The following is a 19,972-nucleotide window of genomic DNA, read 5'->3' on the forward strand; positions in this document are numbered from 1 at the left end:
GAGTCCATCCTTCGTCTCTTGTTTCCATGTAAAGCCACGTCATTTCACCAAGCTGTGAATGTGGGTGTTTTCTTGGATCGGTGTGTGAATGGGGCCTTCGTGATTCACAGCAGAGAGACAGCAGCTCTGCCACTCTCATCTGTTTAAAGAACGACACAATTAACCAAAACACTCGTTCCAGGATCATTTCATCGCATTTTACTGCTCAAAGTGATCATTTTGGAAAGACATGATCCCCTTGAACACATTATTCCTCTGGGCGGATTTTCAAAACAACACATTTTAATGCATTTAAATAATTAGTGTTTTCTCTTCCTCTCCATTAAAAACCCATCTCGTGTTGGTGAAACTCTCTGTGCTCGTCTTCTGATGTCTGAATGCGACTGCGGCCGAGCGCATTGCTACCCAGCATGTCGGGTCATTCAGTGAAACATGTTGTGATCCACTGTCAAGCGGCCAGTTACTCCATTACTCTGAGGTTTTAGTGAACGTGGCTTCTGAGTGACGACCGTCCTCCACACACACTCACAACCAGCCAGCATGTTTCCCATTCACACACACAGCCAAACGCCACACCCTGAGCACACGTGAACACACACCTCCACGCAGGGCCAGCGACACACAGCGTTTCGTGGTTCTGCTCGGTTCCTCCTCCAGAAAGGTTCCGTGTTATCAGGAGAGTTTTATCACACACACACACACACACACACACACACACACACACACACACACACACACACACACACACACACTCAGTCTGGCGTCTTGCTAATTCTGAATAATGAAGCGGGGTTTAAATAATTGGCGGTGTGGTCTCTGGTGCCTCTCCAGCAGCTAAGTGGGTCACACTCGATGGAGCGTTTCCCTCCGATCCGCCCGGCGCTCCAGCCCCGACGATGGCGAGCCGGCCCGGGAATCCAGCGCCTTGGCGTCCCGCTGAAACCGTCCAATATCAGCAGAGAGCGTTTTTGGCAGGAAAGCAAAAATGAAAACAAGAAAGAAGGAAGGAATTCTCGGTGTGACATTTCCCTTTGCGCTGGAGGAAAGGAATCCGAGTCCAGTCCCGGTGAGGACACCTCCCGTCTCCACGGCGGTCCAGTGGGATGTGGGGGATCAGGAGAGGCTTCTACAGCCACACATCGCAGAAAGAACACTGAGGTGGGGCAACTGCAGATAATAGAAATCTGTCTCTTATCCCCCGTACGCTGCTGATTCAGATCCATAATGTTCATTAACATTCCTTCCCCGGCCTGGAACCCGCAATTAGTGACGGGAATTTGGGAATCCTGCAGAATCTCGCTGATATATAGCTGAGCAGCCCCCCCGAGTGAAAACCACAGCAAATCTCCATAAAATATATATTTGGAGGAGGCCATTATTCTCCTTCCCGAGTCTGTAGCGCTGGCAGAAGCTCTCAAGTCTCTGAAGTGGGCTTCAACTTCCCAGACATCCATATGCATGGAGTTAATTTGGAGTTAAACTCTTAACAGTAAATTCCCATCACTGCCTCCCCGGAGCCCAAGGTGGGAATTATTTATAGAATTAAGTGCTAAGCCTTCAGTTGTTGGCGCTTCAATGCCGGATAATGAGCCAATTCTCTGTAGTCACATGACAGGCAGCCATATGCATGGAGAGCAAGTGCAGCGGCTGTTCACGTCAGTGCCAGGACAATATCAGCGCTTCCTGCGAAAATACACACAAACATACTGGACTCGTCCACATATAGCCAGAACCGGATGGCGCCGCTAATTTATGCATGATATTCAGTGTACAGAGTAATAATTAACTCCCCTGTGCTCTCATTCCTTAAAGCCGAGGTTCTCATACATAATCTATCAAAAAAGAAAGTTATTTGAAGTTTTTAGCGTTCGCTGATACATGGATGAAAGAACAAGCAAGGAAGGTACATGTGGAGTTTAAAGGCAGGCAGTGAAATATGTGTCAACTGAACATTTTGATCCACACTTTAAAGAGCATGTATATATATATATATATATATATATATATATATATATATATATATATATATATATATATATATATATATATATATATATATATATATATATATATATACACATGTATGTATATGTGTGTGTGTGTGTGTGTCTGTGTGTTTATATGTTTTAGTTTTGAATGTGGTTTTTCTGTAGCTTAAAAAAAAAGACATTAAAAATCTGAAGACAGACAATGTGGAGAAATAGCTGAAGAAATGTGGACGTGACGTCCTGAGCACAGAGACCTTTCTCCCCCTTCTGATGAGTGTTTCCTGAATCACTACATGAGATGATTTAGCTGCTCCAAAGCTTCTCGTCAACCGACCGAGGAAATGAGAACAACTTCAAATAAGACCTTCACTTTTTAAATCGCCAGTGGACACAGCAGGACACAGCAGGACATAGCAGGACACAGCAGGACACTGAGACGCCGGTGATGCTGTCATGAAAACTCCTGCTGTCAGGGCGGGTCTGTCAGTCCCGCTGCAGTTATAGGAGGAAGGTTTTTATGGGACATTTCAGTGTGTTTGCTGCCAGAAGGTTTCACTGAAACGGGTTGACGTTGACACGGGTGGAATTTGTTTTGAGGTAATTGGTTTTGTGAAAATATGGAAAGTTTCGCCGCAACAAAGAAAAACTTTCAAGTTAAAATTCCAGGGCAAGTTTACTGTTCCACCCCAACGATCTGTGGTTTTCTGTCCCTCTACCTCAAACTGGACCAGCAGGAAGTCCTCTCTGAGTCTGGTTCTGCAGGAAGTCTCCTCTGGGTCTGGTTCTGCAGGAAGTCTCCTCTGAGTCTGGTTCTACAGGAAGTCTCCTCTGGGTCTGGTTCTACAGGAAGTCTCCTCTGGGTCTGGTTCTACAGGAAGTCTCCTCTGAGTCTGGTTCTGCAGGAAGTCTCCTCTGAGTCTGGTTCTACAGGAAGTCTCCTCTGGGTCTGGTTCTACAGGAAGTCTCCTCTGGGTCTGGTTCTACAGGAAGTCTCCTCTGAGTCTGGTTCTGCAGGAAGTCTCCTCTGGGTCTGGTTCTGCAGGAAGTCTCCTCTGGGTCTGGTTCTGCAGGCTCTCCTGTTAAAAGAGACTGTCTTCGTTCCAGTGTGTCCTCTTCTTGCTTGTTTGTTTTTTTTTTCTGTGAAAATCTCTTGAAATGACTGTGTTGTGTTTGGCTCTGGACCAATAAAGTTGAGTTGAATGATATGATCAGAGGGGATGGCTCGTTGACAAAGGCCAGCCTGTGTGGTCCGACAGTCTGCTGCAGAGGAAGCCTCAGACCACTCAGGGCGGCCATGTTGCTCCGCCTCGCCCCCAACAGGTCACCACTGGGTCCTGGAAGCTCCGGAACCAGACCAGGAAGCAGTGCTCAGCAGGGGGCCTGGTCTCCTGAGCCCGCTCAGTCCCACTCTGACATCGGGCCGAGGGCTGGATGCATGAGTGTGAAAACACAGGGCTCAGGATGCATTATGGGAAGAAGACACCCCAGCCAATGCAAACAAGTCTGAACTGCCACCATGTTGCTGCTCCTGGAGCTGCTGGGTGTTTCTGGGTTCCAGATACTGGACCGCACCTTCAGACAGTCTTTACAGACCAGAACTGGACGGGCCAGCTGGTCCTGCTCAATGTTCTGTGGAGGCTTGGCACAGGCGCCTCTTCATGGCAGAATCCAGCAAAGCTTCCTTCAGGACACGCTCCTCAAAACAGCCGAATTCTGTGTACGACAGAAGAAACACTTTCCAGTTCTGATCTGGCCTCATTTCCCAGCAGATCACCAAGCTGGGTGGAATTAACCTCTCAAACTCCAGCCCTGAGACAGCTATCAATCAGCAGCTTCACTGAGACACCCAGGAGAAAGACAGATGGACCCATCAGCACCTTCTGCAGAGCTGCTGGAGGAAGCAGAGCATGGCAGACAGCGTCTTGTCTCCATGTTTACATGGACGCTGCCCACACCATCACTTTATTAATAAAGATAAGTAGCTGGTGTCGATGAAGTGCCGGTCTGGCAGGAACTGGGCCGGGTTCTGCTTTTAATCGTTTCATGACGGTATTTAAATCCAGTCAGAGACCCAAACGTTCTTTCATTCCACCACGACTCAAACTGAGTCTCATTTGAGTTTTGAAAGTGAGTTTCAGGTTTTGACAGAAACGTCAGAAACACTGAAAACGGTGTAGTTGTGCGCCGGACCACGAGCTGTTGGTGCTGATGTGTGTGTCTGTAATGAAACCACACACACACACCTGCAGAGAGCAAGCTGCTGTAAACATGAGCTGCAGCAGAACGGGGACATTCTCTTCATCTTTCATTACAAACTGGATTTGGTATTTTGATCAGCATGGCGGCGCCGCGGCGGTTCTGGTCTGTCAGACGGCAGATCTTCCTGCAGATGGTTAATCAGGCTGGATGGACACATGAAAGACGTGCTCCGGACCGAGCCCACGCTGGACAAAAGGCCGGAGACAAAGGGATGGCGGAGACACGGAGGAGCCGGCGAGTCGTGACAGAGTGACTGGAAGATGACAGGAAGCAGTCACCTGTCCGCCCCGACAGCCAATGAAAGGTCAGGAAGCCACGGGGAGGCCGGGCCGCTAATGTCAGCCTTTCACCTGACAGACCGGGGTGTGATTATCCGTGCACGTGTGGCCGTCCTGTTGTCGGAGCGCCTGAAGACAGCGGAGAGCTGAGAGCTGGTGTGGACACATGGATGTCAGCGTGGAGACCGTCACAGCCGCCGCCGCCGTTCTGCAGCCTGCTGATTCCCAGACTGCGGCTTTTTCACGCCTTAAAGAGGTTCACATCCACCGGCGCGTTCCAGGATTCCACCGCTGCCATTCAGCAGGCCGGATCGCACGGCCGCCGGCCGTCATCTTCATAGTTCCTCTGACATTTACAGCGTTCTGCACATGGCTGTTCTGTCCAGAGGGATGATGGGAGCAGACTCAGAGCAATCAGTGAACTCACCATCTGAAGCAAGTTTGCACTGGAAACTACAGCATAAACGATGGTCTGTAATGTTCTGTATCCAGCCTGCAGTCTGAATGCCCGGTGTCACGATGCTGCGATGGTCTCCACTGTGAAACTTCACGTCTGCAAACTGCTGGAGCAGATCAGAGTTCAGCCGCACTCTGAGCTTCAGTCCTTGGAGAACTTGCAGGGATTTCTTTGCATCTGTATGAAGGTTTTCCAAAAAAGCCTCCAGAACTGAGCACAGCGTTTCTGGTGCTGGTTCAAATTTCTCTGTTTTGGCATTTATTAACAAAAACTCTGAAGTGGGATCACAGATGACCTGCTTCACCAGCAGTCCGATCAGAACTGCAGTGTGGAGCTCTGCGTCTCTTCGACATGCGTTTCTAAAGTGGAGGTGTGTGTCGCGCTGTGTTCAGGGGGTTGAGGCTGTGCATCCTCTGCACAATGAGTAATAAATGAGGCTTAATACGAGGTTGTACCCAAAAATTCCCGGAATTTGATTGTAACTTTTTATTTCTGACATTTCAAAATAAAACATCACCGTCGCCTTCAAAATAATCTCCATCCGCATTAATGCAGCGCTCCAGCCGTGTCTCCCACTTCACCAATGCGTCGTCAGACCCGTGCGTAAAAGTGTCATTCTGGGTCAGCTGCGTTTTTTTCTGTCACCTCCTCCACATCTGCAAACCGCTGTCCCTTCAGCTGCTTCTTCAACCTGGGGAACAAGAAAAAGTCCCTGGAGGCTTCATCTGGAGAATCAGGCGGATGGGAGAGGAGATTCATCTCATTCTTCTCCAGAAACTGCGTGAGGCGCAGCGCCGTGTCCGCTGGCGCTCTGTGGTGGTGGATCAACCGGCTCCACTCCGCCACGACGCTCTGCTTCCTCCTCACATCCTCACGGAGCGTCTGAGGACTTCCTGTAGTAGTCCTGGTTTACAGTCTGACCTGGAGGGACAGACTCGCTGTGGACGAGACCCTGGACAGCCAAGAAGCAGCTCAGCATTGTTTTCACGGCTGAGCGGACCTGACGCGCCGACATCTGGCCCTTCTCAAACCCCCGGACCACTCATGGACCTGAGTCTTCCCCAGAGCAGCATCCTTGTAGGCTTGCTGCAACAAGCTGAGTGTTTCTGCTGCTGTTTTTCCAGCAAGAAGCAGAATTTAATGTTTGCGCTGCTCTGGCTTCCCAGTCAATGTCGTCATTTTGGAAAAAGCGCAGACTGCTGCTGCACTCTGTTGCTATAAATAGCGCCTGACAGGCGTCAGTGTCACTCTGGGAGTTCAGATTTCTCACAGATGTGCACGAGGCTTACCTGCAGCACATCTGACGGCCAGAAGTCCAAACTCATTATTATTAGTGTTTTATGACCAAATTCTGGAAACTTCTGGGTACCCCCTCGTATGCGGAGCATCACAGCTTCACTTCGCCTTTTCCTCACATTCTGTGACATTAAAGCTTTTCTCTTTTTCCTGGAAACTCCACACACATTAGGCTTCTCAATGGAAGAGTGTGAGACATAAAAGACATTTTCTCTGTGTAGGCGCCTTGGATGTGTTGTCCTCAGTGAACACCTGGAGAAGCTGATGTTTCCAGAAGCTTCAAGTGGAACCAGAACCAAACCACCGTGTTTCTGACCGTTAATCTACAGAGCGCTCTATCGTTTAATTGATTCATTGTTGGATTTGGTGGCTGAAGCCGAATGTCTCATTCTTTGATTGTAGAAAGACAATCGGCAGCAGATCAGAATGCAGGGTTGAGTTTGTCCAGCTCCCTGCAGTTCCAGACTTTTTAAAACTCTCGGTGGGGGTGGAGCCCGCCGCCGCTCCTGTGCTTTAAGAGCCTTTCATCCTGCTTCTTCTTCTGTCCGCCTCTTATCGGACTGCTGGGACCTGCAGTGGCGGCTCTAGGCCTAGGCGAACTAGGCGGCCGCCGAGGGCGCCACGTACAGCGGGGGGACGCCGTGGCCGTACAAGGGGCGCCCCGACGCTCCGTGCTCCGTGTGAGCAGCGCTCTGCGCCGCTCCGACGGTTCGTGTGAGCGCCGCCCGGCAACGCCCCCCGCCCCGCACTCGGCAACTTTCGGCATTGCTCAGATACCTGGACTTGTTAGTTGTAGAGCTGACAGTCACCATGGTAACGCTCCACCTGGGTGGTCTGTCCATACGAACGTGTGTGTTCTCCTGTTCTCTGCAGCGTGTTTTGCGTGGTTTCACAAAAAAAAAACTACCAACAGCGCCCACTAGTGGCCCTTCATGCTCACTACACCGTTTCCATGTAAACAGACACTGTTTTCCAAACGCAAACCTTTTCTGAAAGGAAGGCAGAGAAACGAGGCGTCCAGAACTCCTCGGTTCTACCTGTTCCACCAGACCAGACCAGACCAGACCAGACCAGACCAGACCAGACCAGACCACAACTGGAACTGTTCTGGGAATCACATCCATGCATGTGGCCGGCTGTGGGCGGCCCGCTGTGGTGGGAGCCGGCAGAATCAAGGACTTTAATTATTGAGAAGCACAGTCTCTGGACATAGCTTTGCCCTCCTATCAGCAGCTAAGAGGCTAAGGCACTAAGGCACTAAGGCACTAAGGCAGTGAGGCAGTGAGGAAAGTGTTAAAAGACCGCTGCTATCTTGGGAGTGTTCGTAACGGCACAGTCAGAGGAAGAAAACATTGTTTTTTTATCTTCCTGTTCTTCCTTTGTGCGTCTTGGTGTCTGAGCTTGTGCTGTTTGGATCCAGTGTTGCAGAACTGATGGGCGTCCTGGCAGTTGTGCGGTTGTGTAATGCTGCCAGCATTATGGACTGGAGCTGGTCAGTGAGCTGAAAACAAGCCTGCGTTTCCCCCCGAATCCCCGCATGACCTCCGATGATCTGTCCATCCGTCTCTCTGGAAGGTAGCCGCCCACTTCACCTCACCTCCCCCCAGACAGGCAGTGACCCGAGGAAGCGGCCCGTGTGCTTTAGACCAGCTCCACGGTTTCCATGTCCTGCAGAGCGCTGCCAAAAACAGGAAGCTCCAATAAATAGACATATAAATAACAATTTCAGCCCAAACTTGACGACTGCACAGCAATGCAATAAACGGCGCGGTAAATCAGGATGAAGGTGGGAAGTGGACTGAAGTGAGTTTTATGAGAGGGGAATCAAACCGGTTCACTCAGGATTTACAGCAGGGCCTCGGTTCGATGTTGGAAGGAGACTTTCTGGGGAAATCAGCTCCACCTGCATGAAGCACAGCTGCCAGCGCCGTCCCAGCAAGCTCTGACCGAATCAAACTGCACCGCCGTGTTTGAACATCGTTCTCCACTTTCTACCAGAACGGTCAAACCTGACAGCCACAAGATTCACATTCAAAAAGATGCATTTTCAACAGCTGAAGGTTTAACAAACAGAACTTCAAATGCGAAAAAAGTTTTCTATTTTAGCTTGAAGAGGTTAATCTGACTGTAAATACAGAGGAGAGACCAGGAATTCAAAATCCACCGAAAAGATGTAAAAGAAACAGCAGAATCACAAAGTCTGCAGCGCTTTTGAAAAAGCTGCAACCCGAATTCAAAAACATCACAACTGAAAATAGACAAAAGCAATCAAACAAATTCAAAAACTGTAAAAAAACAATCGCAAAACAAATGAAAAATGACTTTTAAACACCACAACTGGACCACAGTGGCTTTAGGTGAAAACCCTGAAAGAGGAAGTCCATCGTTCTGCTGCGTCGTTTCTGAAAAGTTTCGTCTTTACACGGTGACATTTTGAAAACGATGCCTGAGGACATGGAAACGGCAGGAGTGCCGAGAATCATGGAGGATGTGTGGCCTGTCGTGGCTGCTGCTGCTTCAAACAACACACACACTAAAATACACACTAACCCTGAACAGTGGGAAAACACGGACACAGTATCGACAGCTGGATCTGTCCTGGGCGCCGCTTCAGGCCGAACGGACGCTGAGTCTCAGCCTGAATGTGACTCGATCTGCTCTGAGACTGGGAGTGGACGGACCGAGAGGACGGACCGAGTGGATGGACCGAGTGGACGGACCGAGAGGATGGACCGAGTGGACGAACCCAGCTGCTCATCTTACATGTAAATTTCCCCAATGCTAACCCCGAGCCTGACCTTTAACCCCATATGTGTGCTAATTAGGATCCAAAAGACTAAGACAAAGACACAGTGTCCACTTCTACCAGTGGACATTTCCCATGAAGACACTGGAGTCCAGTGTGATGAAGGTAATCTGAAGGAGACAGGCGGCCCGCTGCTTCCTGACGGTTCGGTCCGCCTCGGAGCTGCAGCATCGCTCTGGAAAGTCCTGCTGAACTCTCTTCTTTGGGATTTTATTTCACCCTCTAACCTGTGATCCTGCGCCGCAAACACCGAGTCCAGGGACAGAAATGAGGATTTTATGAGGACATCCATCACGGCGTTATCGCTCTGCCTCCTCTGGAGCCACAGAAACGCCGTTATGCTTCTGAGCGCAGCAGAACTCTCATCCTCCCTGCTGGCCGCCTGGCGGAGCAGCGTCCCAGCTGCCTCCGCCATACCGCGCACTTCTGAAGACCCAGAGCTCCGATGTTCAAGCTGCGGTTTGTGTTCCCGGAACAGGACATGTCGGGCTTCACTTTTAGCCCAGCGGTGATGGAGCGCTGCTCCGCCTCGTCATCCCTCATGAGAAAACGTCTCTATGAGAGCTGCGTGGAGCCGGGACTGTTGAGCACAGTGAGGGTCGTTTTAACATGGTTTTAATGTCACCTGTCTGGTAAACGAATCGTATCTAAAATGTCAACTTTCAACAGAAGAAAAAAAAGACCCAAAGTTTCTGCTTTGACCTTTCCAAATTCATACAGTGGAGAGTTATAGCCCATAACTTGGGAGCTTCCGCCGAGGCGATGCTGCACCGCGGCAGCTTGTCCGTCAGATGATCTAATTGTTCACAGTGTTGTGGAAAGAGATGATCCATGTCTGTCTGCTCTGCGGTCCGAGGCGCAGTCTGCTGCTTATCTGCTGCTGAAGACACGGAGAGACAATCACAGCCTGACCTTTCCACCGCCGGCCCACCCCGCTGACTCCCTGCCTTCACGGCCTGCAGGAGCAAAGATAAATCATCCGGAGCCTAAAGCTCGCACAAAGGCTCCAGATTCTAGTTCTTGGAGCCTCAGATAATAGAACTTCATTTTCCCAAAGAGGAAATAACAGCCCAATAAGAGATAATCCTTCTCGGTGAAGTCTCAGAATGTACTGACGGTTGACGGAATCTAAACAGAATCGCAGTCTCAGGCGTCACAAATCTCTGAAAGCCCCTCTGTAGACAGGCTGGCTTTCTGCTGGAACCTTTGTCATGGTGAGCGGCAGTTTCTCTGTCAGCGCAACCCCATGGCCTCGAGACGGCGGGACCCAGAGAGCCCAGCTGCTGGACCGAGGTACAGGACGGGACTATCGCTTTGCCACAATATGGACCACACAGTGCGAAGAAGAGGAAGAAGAAAAACACAATCTGAGCAAACAAAAATCTATTATGGGCTAGAAAAGCACATTTCTGTATAACTGGGTTTTTGCTGCTCTTACTGGGTCACAACACATTTATGTGACTATTTTTAATGACTGAATGTCAGAAAATAAAAGATGATTTTGTTTAAAGTCCGGCTGATGTTGGTGTCCATGGATCCAATCTGTGACACTTCAGTGACGCTGGGCCAAGTCCAACCAGAGTGAAGACAAACTTGAGCAGAGTGTAAAAGAAGTAGAGATGCAGACAGCAGAGATCTAACCGTAAACGACAAACACAGTGAGAAACTCCAGGATCCAGCATTTATGTGCACAGTTTCACCTATAAACATATTTTTTTGAGACAGATTTCTTTTTTTTAATTTCACATTGTGTGCTCAGGATTGTGCCACAAATATAATTCCAGAGTGACTTTGTAGCAGTAGTAGCAGTAGTAGTAGTAGTAGTAGTTGTTGTTGTTGTTGTTTATGAGGGGTCTATTTCACCAAGCAGGTTGAAAAAACTCTGAGGGAAATCCTGAACTCTGTGGATCTCCTCTGAAGGGAACACGCTGGGTTTTGGTTACACAACAGCTGATTTGAGTTGGATTACTCAACTTCAAGTCGTTTCACCTGGAGTTTAGCACGTGTGCGACAACTATAAAAAGCCAGCATCAATGGAGCGCCGATTCGACGAGTCACCATGGCAACAGAGAAGTGGAGAGCGACATATGGAAGCTGGAACACAATTTTTGAAAAAAAAAAAAATGCAACACCTCTACAGCAGCGAAGGAGAGGGAGGTGGCGTGGCAGAAAGTTGCTGCCCGTGTCAATGCGTAAGTTTAAATGTAGTCCTTTATATCAGAATATTATTGAATATTAAATATTCTTACAGGGAAACTGTTTGAATGGTCACCTATTAAGGTATTTCATTTAGTTGTAATCCCCCAGGGAAGAAGCCACATGGCAGCAGCTAAAGATGAAATATAGAAACATTGTTCAAAAGACCTCGGCATAATCTCACTGAGGTTCATCTTTTTAAGCATGTTTAACATTGTAAAGTAGCATAAATACTAAGTGGCTGATGGACTGTGCAGCTGTTTTATGTCACACGTCTATATCATGTTATGTTAAATAATTAATTCTATTTAATCTCATATTATTATCTATTATTTGAGTATAATACTTTAAAAATGTTATTGATACAAATATTTATGCCTGCTGGAGCCCCTTCACGCTACAACCAACCTGAAACTGTCAGCAGGAAATACTCAGAATATTTTTGCCAAATGTTAGTTTGGAAAAATCTACGCAAATATACTGAAAGATGTTATTTATCCAGGATGAGGAGGATGAAACGTGTCTGCTGCCTTCACAGAGGATCCAGAAAGTCATATGGAGGTACGTTACTGATTGTTCTCTTCCCATTAAAACTCTGAATGCTCCTGTGGAACATAGAGCTTGACATTTAGCCGACACTGAAATATTCAAATTGTCATCCTTTTTAACAGATCCTGGCTGGTCAGCAGCAGGATGGTCCCTCAGCTCCCACATCACAGATCAACACTGTGAGACGATGTTCAGTAAACACCAGAGGTTCGTTTCATTCAGTTCATGTGCAGCTGTAGAATTTAAAGCTGTAGTGCGTAACTTTTAAATGTCTATGAACGTCCGTTTTAGCCAAGCCGCTACTACTGGAGATGACAAAATGCAAATTAAGCCGATCGGCTCCTCTAACATGTCGCGGGATTTTTCAATATATATAATTATTGCTTTGCGTGTCAACCGGCGACATTCCCGTGCTGGGGCGCAGGAAATTATGCATTTTACGTCACAACAAGAAGGGAGGGGGATGACGGGAGGGTCTAATAGCGACAGGCTCAGCTCACAGTCTCAGGCAGACCGAGGAAGCCACATGCGATCAGGGTTTCTGCCAGACCTTTTCAGTCCGGGCGCCGCCCGCGCTAAACTGTGCCCGGACAACGGAGAGGAGGAAAAAAAAAAGTCTCCGACAGTTGAACACCGGCAGCGTTAGCAGCGTTAGCCGTTAGCAGCGTTAGCAGTGACACCACAAGAGAGAGAAATCCTTTAAAGAACAGCAGGATCTGGACCTCCAGATGAAGAAGACGAAATTGAGATATTGGAGCACAAGTTGCAGGTGGGTTCATGGTCACAGGTGAGTTATGTTCACTATTGGAACATAAACTAAACCCTTTATTTTTTTTTTTTGTAAGAAATAAAGAAGACAAAATGGAATGTGTGTCATGACTTTTATTTGCTGTGGTGGTGATGACGGTGGTGATTTAAACTCCTCAGTGCTCTGCATCTCCAGTGTTATATAAAAAACTCCCATTTGCAAAGAACCGCAGCGCAACACACAATATCTGCTGGGATGTGAGTGCGCGACTACGTTTGGTTATGTTGCAAAATATGGACGGAAAAGATTGTGAAATGCAGCATATGGATTAAAGCAGTACCGTTCAAAAAGATAACTGTCCGGAAACGCCAAAACATCTCTGCGGTCTGTAAATAATCTCCTGACGAAGATTCAGTTCCCGCTGCAGTAATGCTGCTGCTTCATCTGCAGGATCGCTGATAAAAGGACATGACATTTTCACAGCTACATAAAAACCCGTCAGCTGACTGAATGAATGAGGAAATGAACAGCGCGTGTGGGGGCGGAGCCAGAGAGAAACTTCAGGGTTGACTCAGAAAAACCTGCTTCCGAGCAGGTTAGAGTCACAGAGTGTGTTACTGCGGTAACTGACCCACAGTTTCAGTTCCCTCTCCCAGTGGAACAGACTGGAGTTACTCCTCTCTCTCTGGTTTGGGTTATCTCCCTTTGTGGAATGGAAATCTCAGAATGGAAATCTCAGAGTTTGCTTCATTTCCGGGTTATTGAACACAGAGTTTTCTTAAACCCTGCTTGGTGAAATAGACCCGAGGTCTATTCTCAGCTTTAACTACAGATCTAAAAGACATGGCTACAGATATCTGAAAACTTCCTGAATGTCTGCTGAAGCTATGTTGGTCACCAGTTTAACGCGTTTCACCAGCTGGTGTCTCAAACCCCACCACTGGGGACGGATCCACGTCTGGAGATAGAGAAATGACTGGTTCAGGAAGTAACGAAGGAAGCGTCACTGCAAAGGCAGCCACCAGCAGAAACTTTATCAAACGGCAAGTATTGCTCTGCTAAATGTTTCCACCCAAACATGCAACTTTTCTGAAATGAACACACAAAAAAAATACGTTTTCACTGTAAATGTCTCGTAAACAGAGCCTAAAAACCTTCCTGCCTTTGTCTTTCAGCCTCCTGACAGACTGACAGCAGTGTTTACATCCACAGAAACACTTTTCACAAAATAAAGTTACTGAATCTCAAGGTCTATTAAAGCCCAGTCCACGTTTTTTGGAACTCGTTCAACATGCAGCTGATTCAGGAATACCGAACATAGGAATAGAGAACATACCGAAGTTCAGCTACAGAAAGTTTCCTTGCAGTTCACAACTCAAATCACATCTCCTCCTCCCTGTTCTGGACCCAGACCTCCGGGTAGCCCTACCCAGCCCTCCTGGACTGAAAATAATTTGAACCCAACATGACGACGCTCCCGAGTTGACCTAAGTTATAAGAGAAGCTAATTGGATCTGCACAACTCTGAAACTTCAAGTCTGGCTTCCATTTAGACAAAATTAAGCCCATAGATGAGCAGAGCGGGAAAGCAGAGAGCCTCTTAATGGAAAACACAAAGAGGCGCGATTTCAATTCATCAAATAATTGCAATTAGAAAACTATTACCAGTGTTTAGTGAAACAGTGACTTTGTGGAAAGCAATACTGAAAATATTGCCTATATATATCATACAGTTCCTTCTAGTTCATCTCACATGTATGAAATTTCTCAATAACAATGATAGATAGATCGATAGATAATTATACAGCAGTCGCTACCAACCAAATATCAGAATAAGTGTCAATAAATTCTACATTTTCTATAAAAAATTTACAAATATTAGTGTGATTTGGAATACATTTCTTCATACAATACCATATCTGTGTTGATCATGAACCTTAAAGTGTGTTTTTTGGTAGCTACTCCAGCACAAAAACAGATTCCATTCGCAGCGGTCGTCAAAATCAAGAATAGTTTTAAGTAATCCAGAATTGTAAGCATGGAAACTGTCTATTTGTGGATAATAGCTGTGGGATGGATCAGTTTCTCAGCATCATGCAGTCATGTCTGATTGTGAGATATTCTTAGGAGATAAAAGTCTTTTTTTAGAAAACGTTTCCTCAACATTTAATGGCAGCATTACAGTCGATACATGTGTGGTGACTGAAGATGTTTGCCTTCTTATTACTGGTCAAAGACAGCCATTTTTCCTCTTTGATTCATTTCAAAAATGTGTTTTTTTCTTCAGATGATAATATTGGAAAGCAGATGCTTTGAAGTGATGGTTTTGTAAAGCCACATAAACCAGTGAATCATCTGCATAGCAGCAGCACCAGACCCGGGTTGCTTTTTCCTGAGATGATTAAAAATGAAATAAGACTGTGGCCCAGTGCTGACATTTTGGGACATTGTTCAATAATGAAAAATAAAATAAAATTTGTAACTCATGACGACATGAAAAAACCAACAAACTGGAAAACATTTCCAGAGAGGCAGACAACAGCACGAAGTCCATGAACTGCAACTCTACAAGCAAGACGACAGAAAGAGAACAAACTTTCAGAGGTCATCCAGCGCAGCATCAACAAAGATGTTTGGAATTTTCAAATAATTCAAATTTAAACTGAGGATGAGTTTGGATCTAAGATGAGAGGCTGTCCGGATGCAGAACAGCAGTTCACACCAAAGCCATCATGAGAACGATAATAAGACCTCAATGAAGAATAAATGTAGCTTTTTAAAATGAAAACAACAATCCACATAGGGAAAGCGAGCATCTTCTGAGTACCTGACATACGCTGCTGGAAAAAGCTTTCCCCTGCCTGCAAGCACGAAACCAGGAAGTGGGTCAGCGGCAAGTCTGACCAGCGCTTCATTAAGGAGAGAAGGAAATAAAGAAGTATGGAGGTGTGTGTGTGTGCGTGTGCGTGTCGGTGAGTGTGTTGGGGGGGTAACACTAGCGAGCGACCCATTTCTGAGAGCCTCTGCAGGTGTGTGAGCAGAGGCAGGGAGAGAGAAAAGTGTGTGTGTGTGTGTGTGTGTGTGTGTGTGTGTGTGTGTGTGTGTGCATTGGTGTGTGTAGAAGAAGACAGCAGACAGGGGCTGAGGAGTTGGTGTTGAGCTGAGCATAGAGACGGAGGGAGATGGAAGAGCGTCCCGCCTGCTCTCTGTCAGGTGTTGTGGTTCCTCCACTCCACAGACGTCTCTTCAGCCCCAGTCAACCCCTGGATCCCAGACCGGCTGGATGCTGAGCATCAGCAGGACCACAGCATCAGACTGGCACCAGTTTGACTGCTCCGTGTGTTCTACTGGAGAACCACGTCTCTAACACACACACACACACGCACACGCACACGCTCACGCACGCACGCACGCACGCACGCACGCATGCACGCACGCACACACACACACACACACACACACACACACACACACACACCAGGGCTGCTGGTTCCACACTCTGAGTCTCAGCTCAGTGCTTTCAGGCGCAGGAGAACAATTGACCACGGCGTGATGTGCAGCTGCAGCAGCGGCAGCAGCAGCGGAAGTGGCTGCAGAAGCAGCAGCGGCTGCAGCAGCAGCAGCGGCTGCAGCAACAGCAGCAGAAGTGGCTGTATCAGCAGCAGCGGCTGCAGCGGCTGCAGCAGCATCAGCAGTAGCAACAGCAGTTGCAGCGGTAGTGGCAGCAGCAGTAGCGGCAGTGGCAGCAGTGGCTGCAGTAGCAGGTGCAGCAGTAGCAGCGGCAGCAGTTGTAGCCGCGGCTGCAGCGGCTGCAGCAGTAGCAGAACCAGCGGTAGCAACAGCGCTGGCAGCAGCATCGGCAGCATCAGCAGTAGCAGCAGCAGCGGTGGCAACAGCGGTGGAAGCAGCAGTGGCAGCAGCAACAGCAGCAGCAGCAGCAGCAGCGGTGGCAGCAGCTGTTTCAGAAGCACTGGCAGCAGCAGTAGCAGCAGTGGCTGCAGTAGCACCGGCATCAATGGCAGCCGCGGCTGCAGCAACATCAGCAGTAGCAGCAGCAGCGGTAGCAACAGTGGTGGCAGCGGCTGCGGCGGCAGCACTAGCATCAGCAGTAGCAGCGGCAGCAGGCGGCAGCAGGCTGCAGCAGTAGCAGCAGTAGCGGTAGCAACAGTGGCGGCATTGACATCAGTAGCAGCGGCGGCAGCAGCAGCGGCAGCAGCGGCAGCAGCGGCAGCAGTGGCTGCAGTAGCATTTCCACCGTCGACATGGACTCACAGCCCGGACATTTTCCAACAGTTGTACCTTCCCCTGTTTACATGGAGACGGACCTGAAGCATTTAGTTTCAGGTTGGAAGCTGCTATTATAAAGCTAAATTTTCAGCACAGCTGGTGGACAATTATTTCACAATTCAACACAACATAATTACAGTTTTTTTATGTATATAGTTGTTTATTTTATGTTTTGCCTTTTTAAAATCTCTACCCATCTAACATTCATTCAGGAACAGGTTTTGTGAAATATGGAACTAAGACACACAATTATTTTGAAGAACTACAAAATATTGAAAGTTATTTTAGAATCTAATTTTTTTTTTTTACGTGCACAATGTAGAGAGAAGCCTTGTTCTCCCGTACATGTCAAAATGTCAAATCAAATTACAGGATGCATTCTGTAAATAGTCTCACATTAGCTGAGCGGGAGCTGGCTCGCTGGAAGAAAGACGCCCTGTGAGTCTGCATCCAGTCAGGCTCTTCTCTCTTAGCTCGCCGTTTTCTCCCACAAATAATTTGAGTCATTCTCTGCCTGCAGAAAATTGTCCTATAAAATACATTTAGGGCTCGGCTGTGTCCGGCGTTAACAAAGAGGAAAAATGTGTTCTGCATGCAAGATGCACCACAGTGGCCCAAACCCTGGAGCTGATGTGAGGAGGTCAGCGGCTGGACGTGAAAACAACCCGCAGGGACCATTACGCTAAAGACGGCCATGCTGGACAGCGTCTGGCCTCTTCGTCCTGAGCCTTGAGATGTCACTGTTAATGCGGTCATGGTGAAAGGAAAGAATAGTGAGGCTGCAGTTTTACCGGAAAAAAGAATAAAAAACACTGAAATGTTAATGACAGACTTGCTTTTACACATTTACACTGAATGTAAATCAAATATACAATGTTGGTTTTCACAGACGGCATTAGGATGGACATCAGAGCAACAAGTCTGACTGATGCATCTGGTCAGACAGCATATTTCCACTTGCGCAACATAGCTAAAATAAGAAACATTCTACCTAGAAGCGATGCAGAAAAACTCATCCATGCATTTGTTTCTGCGAGATTGGACTACTGCAACTCCCTTCTCGCAGCCTGCCCAAAAAGTGTATTAAAAAACTTTCAGTTGGTTCAAAATGCGGCCGCCAGATTATTAACTGGAATTAGAAGACGTGAACACATTACTCCCGTTCTAAAATCTCTTCACTGGCTTCCTGTCGAGTTTAGAGTTAGATTTAAAATCCTTCTCCTCACTTACAAAATCCTAAATGGGATGGCTCCGACCTATCTCCAAGATGCTTTAACGCCTTATCAACCAATCAGAGCACTTCGCTCTCAAAATGCAGGGTTACTGGTGACTCCTAGAGTCTCTAAATGGACACTAGGTGGAAGAGCCTTTAGCTATCAGGCACCATTTTTATGGAACCAGCTTCCAAGTGGTGTCAAAGAGGCAGACACAGTCTCCACATTTAAGGTTAGGCTCAAGACGTTTCTCTTCAATGCAGCCTATGATCAGGTCAGCTAGGGATTCTAAACTAAACTAAACTAAACCAAACCAAACCAAACTAAAGTAAACCAAACCAAACTATAGTAAACCAAACCAAACTAAACTAAACCAAACTAAACCAAACTAAACCAAACTAAACTAAACCAAACTACACTAAACAAAATTAAACTAAACCAAACTAAACCAAACTAAACCAAACTAAACTAAACTAAACTAAACCAAACTAAACCAAACTAAACTAAACCAAACTAAACCAAACCAAACTACACTAAACAAAATTAAACTAAACCAAACTAAACTAAACTAAACTATACTAACTAAATACTAGTTTAAACACTTAAGTATCCACAAAGCTGCCCTAGGAGCTAGAATGCTGTGGGAAGTACGGTGCACTGAGCCCTGTCCTCTAATGTCTGAATGTTATTCCCTTTAGTCCGTTCATTGCTTTTCACCTGCTGTCCCCCCTTCGAGGGGGAGTCTTCTCCAGTTTCAGTTGCTGACTCCACTATTACGAAGGCCTATGAACAAGCTCCGTCCGGACCGGGAGGACACTCCTGTCGGTGCTGCTCGCAGACTGGCTTCGGTTCTACTGCTGGGATCCGTGGTTCTTGTGCTGGACCGTCCAACGAACTGTCCTCAACATTGTCCTAGGCTTTACTTCTTGTTGTCTCATGCTAGCTGTTGCCAAAGCTGTCCGTCCCTGGGAGAGGGATCCCTCCATACTGTGGTTCTCCCCAAGATTTCTTCTTTTCCCACTGGGTTTTTGGAGTTTTTTCTTGCTGGATGTGAGGGTCTAAGGCGGTGGTTGCTTCATTTTGTCTCGTTACTGTAAATATTGACATATTAACATTATGCTTATTCACTGTTTTTATTTTTACCGACCAATGTAACATCTTGAAGCCCTCTGAGGCAGCTGTTGTTGTGATACTGGGCTATACAAAAATAAATTGATTGATTGATTGAGATTCCTGGCAATGACTGAAATGAATGTGAGAAATCCAACCAATAAAAGCAACCATTAGGTCTTAGTTCAACCTGTATGAAGCTGTCCGCCGTGTCTCTGCACCACAAACAGACATGATCCAACGAGCCCCCGCCAAATGAGACCAGGCAATCTGATAACGGCCCAAATAAGAATTTTACATTATTGTAGATTTATAATGAGGTGACAGTCTGGACCACATCCGGCCGTCGACCCAGCTGCTGAAGCCAGTCCACCGTCCACACTGACCAGACAGACGCCGTCCCTGCACTGAGGCCAGTCCCTGCTTCATGTCGGTGTGCTGTTGTTCTCCAGCACGCCGCTCTGCAATCTGCCTGTAATTTCCACTGTAATGTTCATATCGGCAAATGTAATCAGACTATTGTAATCAAACTAAATGTCAGCAGTTACTCTGCCGCCGCGCTCGGCAAAACAACATAATGGAGACTGTGTGTGAGCAGGTTGAACAGCGCCGCCGCCGCCGCCGCCGCCGCCGCCGCCGTTCCCAGGATTACCTGCTCTCATTATTCCATCAAGTGAGTTTCTGATAGCCTGACCTTTTCAGTGCATTCAGAATGGGACAAAGCCTCCGGGTTCTACTTAAGACGTGTTGAGTGTGTGTGTGTGTGTGTGTGTGTGTGTGTGTG

This window comes from Salarias fasciatus, chromosome 2, assembly GCF_902148845.1.
Source record: "Salarias fasciatus chromosome 2, fSalaFa1.1, whole genome shotgun sequence".
Classification (NCBI taxonomy): Eukaryota; Metazoa; Chordata; class Actinopteri; order Blenniiformes; family Blenniidae; genus Salarias; species Salarias fasciatus.